Consider the following 10,620-nt stretch of genomic DNA (forward strand, 5'->3'; position numbering starts at 1 on the left):
ATTATTATTATTATTATTATTATTATTATTATTATTATTATTATAAGGCAACAGGAAATACTGAAAGAAGAGATCAGTTATTAGAAAAGGAAAAATATTCAAATTAATAACGAGAAAGAAAACATAAGTAAATTATTCAGATACAAGGAGAATTAGGATAGTAATGCATTGGATCTTCACTTGAACTTTTGAGGTTCCAATTCCAATTAGGCCTAGTACATATCGTAACATTATCTCAGCTGGTTGAACCAAACCTAGACCATAGGTTCACGACAGGCCACTTCCTTTTAACACCTTACCACACGTACGGGCCACCCTCTGGCAAGGAAAGGTGCTGGCATAAGGACAGCTAATGTAAACCAACCATCAGAAATTGTCTTGCATCTGTATAGCCTATTCATATTTCCCTTTCCTGAGCGTCTAGGCTCAACAGGTGCGTAGCTGGCACCTCGGTCGACCTAGGAATTAAACTCAACAGGTGTGTAGCCGGCAGTTCGGTCGTTTTAGAAATTAAACTTAATTTTCTGAGCATGTGATCTCTCTAAAGGAAATGGATACAGTTAAGAAAGGGAGGCTATAGGGAAACATGAAGGTAGAATGAAAATTTCAAAGCACTGCAGTAGGGAAAGAAAGTGAGAGACTTGTGCAAATGCGAGGGTAGGAAATTTTCAAAGTCATATTGTTCTCATGCAGGGGCATAGCTATATTTCAGTTTAATTACCTTCAGTTTTGATTAAATAAATTCTTTTTTGGGGAAAAGTGTTATCTATAAATGGCTGGAGATTATTTTAGAGGAGTTTACAATAGTACGTATAGGCCTAGAGGGCTCCATACGAATATGTGCGATTTTTTAGTAATAATAATACTTACTTATTATTATTGTTGTTGTTGTTGTTCTCATATTAATAGTAGTAGTAGTAGTAGTAGTAATAATAATAATATTATTATTATTTAATTATTATTATAGGAGGTCATAGTGATCATCATCACCACTGTCATCATCCATGTTTATCAGGGAAGGTCCCCCCTCTATCGACCCTCACCCAGGCCATCAAGCGTGACCCAGTGGTTCTTGTTCTCTTTGTCGTTGCCGCCTTAGAAGAACATCTGTTCACCCCAACGTGATCTCCGCTTATAAAGCCAGATAGAAGCAGTCACATCACCCCTCCCCCCCATCCCCAAACAAGTTCTTCAGTGGATTTCACACTTTTAACTCGGTGTTTCCTTGCACCTGTTTATTTTTTGTTTTTTATTTGTTTTTTTTTATTTGTCTGCTACAGTACCCTTTTTATTGCCTTAATTCTCCCCGTTGTGAAAACAGGGGGAAAGTTGTCATGTGATGGTTTGCAGCGCTTATTTATCTCTTTTATGTTTGTTTGTTTGTTTGTTTGTAGAATTTATGCAACAAAATTATTCGCCCAGTTTCACGAAAATCCACTAAAATATGGTTCTCGGTACTGCCAATAACTGGATCGATCTTGGGAGAGATTCAGATCTGTATAATAGACCCTGGTGATACGGTGGTATTGGAATTATATAATTTAGGCCTAAGGCCAAGCGCTGGGACTTATGAAATCATTCAGCGCCGAAAGGGAAATTTAGAGTTGAGGTTTTTAAGGTGCAACAGGAGGAAAACCTCGCAGTTGCCCTATGAAACACTAGGTGGCACTTTGGCTTGTTATCTATACGTCACCTACTCCGCGGTGCTAGTACTAAACACCATAAGGTAATACGAAGATATCGTTTATTCATATAATTTGTCGACCACACAATCTAAATGGGTGTATATAATACTTTGATCCCCGAGGGGCTAGTACTAAACATGGCGTCCCAAGGCTTCCGCCATGTTTAGTACTAGCACCTCAGAGTAGGTGGCGCGTGCGATAACAAGCCAAAGTAGCACCGAAACACTCATAACAATACTGATATGAGAGAGTGGAAAGTAAGATGGAAGAAAGAGAATATGAACGGAGGTACAGTGAAACAAATGGTAGATGTTGCAGATAAAGACCAAAGGGACGGGGCAAAGAACCTTAAGTAATATCCACAGAGCACCTCGATAGCTCCAATGACACCACTACACCCCTACGGATCTGGTGGGGTTGTTGAGGGTGAGGGTAGAGTATTGGTTTGGTTTTTCAACCTTGGAGGAGGTTTGCGGTCTCCGAACATTTTCTCGCTAAGGAAACCGAGACGGTTTTTAGTTTTCTGTAAAAGAAAACTGTTGTGCCGGCTTTCTCTGTCCGACCGCACTTTACTCTGTCCGCACTTTTTCTGTCCTCCCTCAGATCTTAAAAACTACTGAGGCTAGAGGGCTGCAAATTGATATGTTGATTATCTACCCTCCAATCATCAAATATACCAAATTGCAACCCTCTAGCCTCAAGTTTTTATTTTATTTAAGGTTAAAGTTTCATGGGCTGCGGCTCATACAGTATTATACCGAGACCACCGAAAAATAGATCGATTTTCGGTGGCCTTGATTATACTGTCGCGGCTGTACAGAAGATGCGATTGCGCCGAAGAAACCTCGGCGCCATTTTTACTCAATCTTTTTTAGCAAACAAAATACATTGATGGCCGTCTCTCATGCAGTGATGACAGACAATTTGATAATCCAGGAAACACAGAAGAAATCAGAGAGAGAGAGAGAGAGAGAGAGAGAGTTCCGCATCCTCCGAGTAAATGTGTCGAGTTCATGAATTTTAGTTTACTCTTAGCGGAGGAACGAGATTGAAATGAAATAGAACAGGAAGAAAGAAGTGTGAAGTTAAGGAGGGGAATTACATAGGGTATGTATATATGTATAATACATATATATGCTATATATATATATATATATATTTATATATATATATATATATATATATATAATCATATAATATCAATTCGCTCTACCTCAGGAAATAATATATTTTCATATATGTTACCGAAGGGGAATTTTTATTGATAATACCCGTGTCGAACCAGCGACGGACGAGGACTCAGGATATATTAACCCATAATGAATCACATGATGTGATAAATATATATATATATATATATATATATATATATATATATATATATATATATATATATTTATATATAAATATATTTATTTATATTTACTGGTAATATGGAAAATATAACATACATATGTATTTTATATATATAAACTGTGTAATCAGTGTCATTTTTTGTTTATTTATGGTTATGAAAACAATCAAAAAAACATACCATTTTTATTATGATAAAAAAATGAGCATTTGCAATTGGCCGAAATCCTCCTGGTTAAGCCACTGTTGTACGTGACCTGTTATTTAATGAATGGATATATTTCGTTTAAAAATTCATTCCCAATGGAATGGATTCCGAAGGTGGTAGTGCCGTCAGTGCACCTCATGCGGTGCACTGTAGGCATTACTTAAGGTTCTTTGCAGTGTGCTTTCGGCCCTTCGTTCCTTTTATTATACCTCCTTTCATATTCTTTTTCTTCCAACTTACTTTCCACCCTCTTCTAACAACTGATTCATAATGCAACTGCTTTGAGGTTTTCCTCCTGTTACACCTTTCAGACATTTTACTGTCAATTTCCGTTTCAGCGCTGGATGACCTCATAGGTCCCAGTGCTTGGCCTTTGGCCTAAATTCTATAATCAATTCAATTCAATAAATGTCTTTGATTAGATATGTCTTAATTCCTTCTTAAATGTTATGGATTTTCTCACATCTTTATTTTTAGCTCAGTGGATCGATTAATTAATGAACTTCGTGAAAAGAACATTCATTCGTTAAAAAAAAAAACTTGAAAAATCTTATTCAAACTTATTCAAAGTGCAATAACTTCAGTATTTCACGTTGCCAATAGTAAGCGTATGACGTATGATGACCTTGGTGTAAAGACGAAACCGGTTAGGTTCAACACCCAGTGTTGCGTTTTCCCAGAGGTACAATCATGCGGCTGTGGGATTTTCAGCTTATTTGATGTATATACACGCTTTCTTATTGAGTGGCGTCGTTGTTTTCACGCTTATGGGACGCTAACTTAAAAAAAAAATTAAAGGGCCATTAAGGGTGAGAATGTAAGTCCTCACTGTCTATTATTATTAGGTGCAGTATAGTATATACTGCTACTACTGCTACTACTACTACTACTACTACTACTACTACTATTATTATTATTATTATTATTATTATAATGAATCTGGATTATAAGTATGTGTCTGTATTATTATTATTATTATTATTATTATTATTATTATTATTATTATAGTATTGTCATTATTATTATTATTATTATTAGTTTGGTCTATCACAGTCGTCCTATTCCTGGAGCTGCTTCGGCATCTAGTTTTTCCAGATTCCTTTTCGGAGATCTGTGGATCGTGCCTAGTGTTCCTATGATTATGGGTACAATTTCCACTGGCATATCCCATATCCCTCTTATTTCGATTTTCAGGTCTTGATACTTATCAGTTTTTTCTCTTTCTTTCTCATCATCTTTGGTGTCCCATTGTGTTGCAACATCAATTATTATTATTATTATTATTATTATTATTATTATTATTATTATTATTATTATTATTATTTTTTGTCTATCACAGTCATTTTATTCGACTGGGTGGTTTTTATAGTGTGGGGGGGTTCCGGGTTGCATCCTGCCTCCTTAGGAGTCCATCACTTTTCTCACTGTGTGCGCTGTTTCTAGTAGCACACTCTTCTGCATGAGTCCTGGAGCTACTTCGGCATCTAGTTTTTCCAGATTTATTATAAGTTTCTTTATTTTTCATTTTAATTCCGTTCTCAGTAAGGCAAAGGTCACTTAATAACCGATATTCGTGTCACCAAAGGGAATGGCATAGGCCCACTCAGGAAGATTTCAATTTTATTTAATTATATTAGTTAAAAGTAAAACGTTCTTTTGTGTGTCTATTCCATCCTTGGGTGAAATGCATGTCGGACAATAATTATTATTATTATCACGTGACCTTTCTCCGACAGCGAAAGGAATTAGTTGATAAGTGTCGATGACAAACCGAAGTTAATTGATGAAACGCCGAGGTAATGTCGTTTTGAAACTCCAGTTAATGAAAAACGCCGAAATTGTAAAGATGCTTACTATGGTTAATGAAAGTACAGCGAATTAACGTCCAAGTAAAAATCCATTTAAAGAAAAAATCGAATTTATGATGATCCAGATGACAATTAATAACAGTAAAATAATAAAGCAAACTACAAACTACCGTTAATAACAGTAAAATAATAAAGCAAACTACCGTTAATAACAGTAAAATAATAATGCGAACTACAGTTAATAACAGTAAAATAATAAAGTAAACTACCGTTAATAACAGTAAAATAATAATGCAAACTACAGTTAATAACAATGAAATAATAATGCAAACTACAGTTAATAACAGTAAGATAATAACGCAGTCTAAAGTTATTAACAGTAAAATAATAATGCAAACTACAGTTAATAACAGTAAAATAATAATGCAAACTACAGTTAATAAAAGTAAAAAAATAAAGCAAACTACAGTTAATAACAGTAAAATAATAAAGCAAACTACAGTTAATAACAGTAAAATAATAATGCAAACTACAGTTAATAACAGTAAAATAATAATGCAAACTACAGTTAATAACAGCAAAATAATAATGCAAACTACAGTTAATAACAGTAAAAAAATAATGCAGAATACAGTTAATAGCGGTAAAATAATAATGCAGACTGCAGTTAATAGCAGCAAAATAACAATGCAAAATACAGTTAGTAACAGGAAATTAATAATGCAAACTACAGTTAGTAACAGTAAACCTATTTGATTTCGATTTAAAACTCCGTGTTACGAAAAACAAACTCTGAATTAGTTCTGATGTAAAACATTAAAAAAAAAAAGAAAAACTGGAATTGGTGCTGATGGAAAACTGTGAAAAACTGCGATTTAATATTCCTGTAAAACTACAAAGAATACAAGAAAAAAAATAGACACTGCTGAAGTTTATATTAAAGATACACTCCCAAAAGTGGGGGGGGGGGCGCCGTAATTGCACCTCTCGCGGTGCACTGTAGGCATTACTTAAGGTTCTTTGCAGCGTTCATCTTCTGCGTAATAATAATAATAATAGTAATAATAATAATAATAATAATAAAATTATTCTTCGAAGTAAAACTCCTAAAGTTAATTTCAAAGATAATAATAATCAGTCTCATTACGCAACCCAACAACAACAACAAAATAAACAAATAAATAACAAGAACAACATCAGGAGACTATCATTTCTCAATGCGATGCACAGACGATGACGTCAGCTCGAATTACACACACGCGGCTAATAAGCTCCGTCAGCGCTGACCTCACGGCGATGTCAGCACGTCAGGTGACTGAGGCGCGCTGGTTTTTAATTTCCTCTCCGGCCTGGTTTCGATTTTCTCTCGCGCGTTGCCAGCGTAGGATGGCATCGTATGGTTTCAGTTAGTGAGTGTGTGTGTGTGTGTTCGTGGGAGCAGCTGGGTTTGATTTGCGTTGCGTCAAGACACGGACACGTATGAGGAGAGAGAGAGAGAGAGAGAGAGAGAGAGAGGGAGATGAAGTGCGCATGTTTATAAAAGGAGAGAGAGGGAGAGAGAGAGAGAGAGAGGGAGATGAAGTGCGCATGTTTATAAAAGGAGAGAGAGGGAGAGAGAGAGAGAGAGAGAGATTGTGGTGCCTTAGAGAAAGAAGTATTATGTTCTATACATAAATACGTATATATATATATATATATATATATATATATATATATATATATATATATATATATATATATATATATATAATACTATATGTGTTACAATATATATATATATACATACATACATACATACATACATATATATATATATATATATATATATATATATATATATATATATATTAATAGTGTACTTATTTACCGTAGACCTAATGGAAGTATAAAATAGAATATGAAGAAACCTATCAAAAACAAGTTCAAACCCATCTCCTACAAGAGGCAAGCTTATAGAAAATAGGGAGCAATAATAGAATTCTAGAGCTCGTAACGCATCTAGGGAGTGATTGATTGTAACACATGTAGGGAGTGACTGATTGGCTGAATGATTGATATATGCAAACTGTTGTCACAGCAACCACGGTCATCGACGCTGTGTCTCAGGTGACACAAAGAAGCAAAAATGATGGAATAAGTAAAATTTAAAGTAGATTCTTCTGGAGGATTAAAAGAAACTGGATGAGCCAGTTTTTAATCCCATAGTTTTTCCTTCCCGCTCGATGTTGACTGCCACTTGTGTTTGATTGATCATTATTTAACATTAATGATCACAATCGTGATCATTAATCGTGGGAAAATAATAGACTTCTGTTGCAGTTTTCCCTTTTGTTATGATGACGTATTGTGGGAGTTTCTCCGCAAGGGGTTGGCTGGTGCCATCAGCGTTCCTTCGTCCACTAGCTGCAACCTCTTTCTTTCCTTTTTACTGTACCTCCGTTTATAGTCGCTTTCTTCCATCTTACTTTCCTCAACCTTCTCCTAACAATTGTTTCCTAGTGCAGCTGAGAGGTTTTCCTCCTGTTACACCTTCCAGACGTTTTAGTCTCAGTTTCCCTGTCAGCGCTGAATGACCTCATAGGTCTTAGTGCTTGGCCTTTATATTCCAGTTTATATTCCTGAATTTTATATTCCAATTTTTACTCTTAGATTTTATGTTCCAATTTATTTTCCAAAATTTTATATTCCAAATTATTTTCCAAAATTTTATATTCCTGTTCCAGTATCAGGAGCCAGCGGCCCCGGACTGAACGCGGCCCGTAAAATATCCTTATTGCACCCATGGAATGCAAACCTTCCACTGAATACTGTTTTCATATTGCATTACTCTTAGGAAATTCGAAGAACACTTGACGCGGTTTTAAAGAAAGGACAAAGCAAACTTTAAGCTAGAAAAAAACATTCTTTATTCAATGCAATTCCCTGTATTATTGGTAACCTCGTTTTGACTTCGACCTCCGCGAGTGTCCTTCGTACTTTGAAAGGACCAATAAACATGCAAATAGCTTGTTTTTCCAGGTGGCCAACTTGACACCCATTCGTTCGTTCACACCCACCCCTCGGAGGGTGTGAATGCCCTCACTGGGTATCATAGACTTCAATAATGAACAGTTAACAGTCAAGGGGTCGCGTTCTGTATTGCTGCGAAGGCGAGCGGGAAACTGTTTTGGGAGAAACTTTTTTTTGATGATGCAGAAAGTTGATCAGATGTTTGTGCTTTGGATTTTTTTTGTCTTTATATTTTATTGTATTTATCAATTTAATGCGATGCTGCTTTTATTTTATTTTTTATCCAAATCTGAAGACAGAGAATATATCAGTTGATTACACACCGTTGCATAAAATTATATACAGAAATAGAATGTCGTGTTTTTTATTTGCTAATGAATTCGTCCTTGAATCAGTAATAAGCTTTAAAGGATGAATGCGCCAGTGACTAATGTCCTATCTTTTTCTGGAACCAACCACGCATATATATATATATATATATATATATATATATATATATATATATATATATATATATATATATATATATATATATATGTATAACTGAATCACGAAAATATGGAACAAGATGAATATATAAATAAAGATAAAATCCACGAAGGAAAGAGACTGCTAAGTAAAGGACGACAGACAGTCGAAAGGCCTCGCAGCACTCCAGTGTTTCCCTTTCCTTCGTGGATTTTATCTTTATTTATATGTATAATATGTGTATATATATACTGTATATATATATATATATATATATATATATATATATATATATATATATATATATATATATATGTGTGTGTGTGTGTGTGTGTGTGTGTATGTATATTGTAAATGCACTTATAATTCTTCACATTGAAGGGGGTAGGATACCCCCCTCCCCAAAAATGAGTTGCAAGACCACTGACATTTGGCCTCTTTTCCAGAGAAAGACTTAATTATACAGAAAATATATTAGGTCAGCGAAGTAGTGGTCGGTTCTCAAGGTTAACAATTCTAGGTCAGTCATTTCTCAAGATTACTATATTGCAATTTCCCTGGAGATTGAACTTCATTTTCTTAATCAGACGAGAGAAATCCTTCAACTGTCTTGCGTCACTCAGCCTTAGATTGATAATAGCACACACTAGGAAAACGTGCTGTTGCATTTGAGCATTTGGAAATCTCTGTTCGCTTTCGTTTTCCCCAGTTTTCTTAAGCAATGCATCTGTAGATGAGGGAATATCTTTTAACTGTCTTGCGTCAGTACATCTTGACTTGATAATAGGACCCAAGAGAATAACGACTATTGCATTTGAAGATTTGGAAATCACTACATGCTTTCGTTTTCCCGTTTTCTCAAGCAATACATGTCTGTAGTGGTGTGGTTTGCCACCTCTCTTGGGGTATACGTTCCCTCCTCCTCCTCCCCACCCTTTCCCCCCATTCCCCATCAGTTACATAAGGGCATAAGGTTACTTTATAAAGCCTCAGTTGCATAACACATTGAAGAAATCAGACATGGCTTTCAACCGTATGAACTCGACCGTTCTGAGAAAATGAACGCACCCTTCTGCTTTCGTTCTTTTGTTCCTTGGGCACTTAGTGTATTGGTTAGAAGGTCGTTTGCGCTTTGCTTTGACGCTTGTTTGCAATGGCTACAAAGCAGACATTGCCTTTTGCATGTTCAATTTAAAGGGAATTCAGTATTGTCATTATTAGGTTTCTCGTTGTGATTTATACTGTTATTCCTCATAATTCTCGTCCCCTGCAGGGGAGTAACGCCGTTAGTGCACCTCATGTGGTGCACTGTAGGCATTACTTAAGGGTCCTTGCAGCGTCCCTTCGGCCCCAAGCTGCAACTTCTTTCATTCCTTTTAATGTACCTCCGTTCATATTCTCTCTTTCATTTGACTTTCCACCCTCTCTAACAGTTGTTTCGTAGTGCAACTGCGAAGTTTTCCTCCTGTTACACCTTTCAACCTTCTTACTCTCAGTTTCCCTTTCAGCACTGAATTATCTCATAGATCCCAGCAGCTTGGCTTTTGGCCTAAATTCTATAATCTCTTCTATTCTGTTCATATTTCTTGTCTATCTCACTTGCTTTGACAATGGCGATGATAACGTTCCGAATTTAGAAACAAGAGGACCGAAAAAGGGTAAAGAAAGTTCCGAAGCATCAATTAAGTTCCTGCAGTGTTCCATGAACTAGAAAAAATAACCAAGAAAAAATTTCTCTCACAAGTCAAGCAAAAACCACAGAATTTTTGGTTTCTAATTTATCATCATTATTATTATTATTATTATTATTATTATTATTATTATTATTATTATTATTATTATTATTATTATTATTATTATTGAAGCTATTCTACTAAGTATTATCACCTGCATCTGTCTTCTGCATCCACAAGCAAGTGTTGAACACGAATTGATTTAATTGACAGAGTTGATCACATACTTCTTCAATCACATACATCAAAATGCTGTTGGCTCCTCATTGACGCCATCGAATTCGTATTTGTTGTTGTCGTATATACTTGTGTTCCATGATGCTACACCCTTACTGGGGTAGTTCAGAATCACACAC

At 35.5% G+C, this 10,620-nt stretch overlaps 2 protein-coding genes across 2 annotated transcripts in view; both read left to right on the plus strand.

The window, feature by feature from the left end:
* The window catches only part of lwr (lesswright), a 235,742-nt gene that overhangs the window by 7,452 nt on the left and 217,670 nt on the right, over positions 1–10,620 (plus strand). The gene's annotated exons all lie outside the window — the stretch shown is intronic.
* The window catches only part of LOC136842446 (uncharacterized), a 209,249-nt gene that overhangs the window by 1,687 nt on the left and 196,942 nt on the right, over positions 1–10,620 (plus strand). The window lies entirely within an intron of this gene.

This window comes from Macrobrachium rosenbergii, chromosome 10, assembly GCF_040412425.1.
Source record: "Macrobrachium rosenbergii isolate ZJJX-2024 chromosome 10, ASM4041242v1, whole genome shotgun sequence".
NCBI lineage: Eukaryota > Metazoa > Arthropoda > Malacostraca > Decapoda > Palaemonidae > Macrobrachium > Macrobrachium rosenbergii.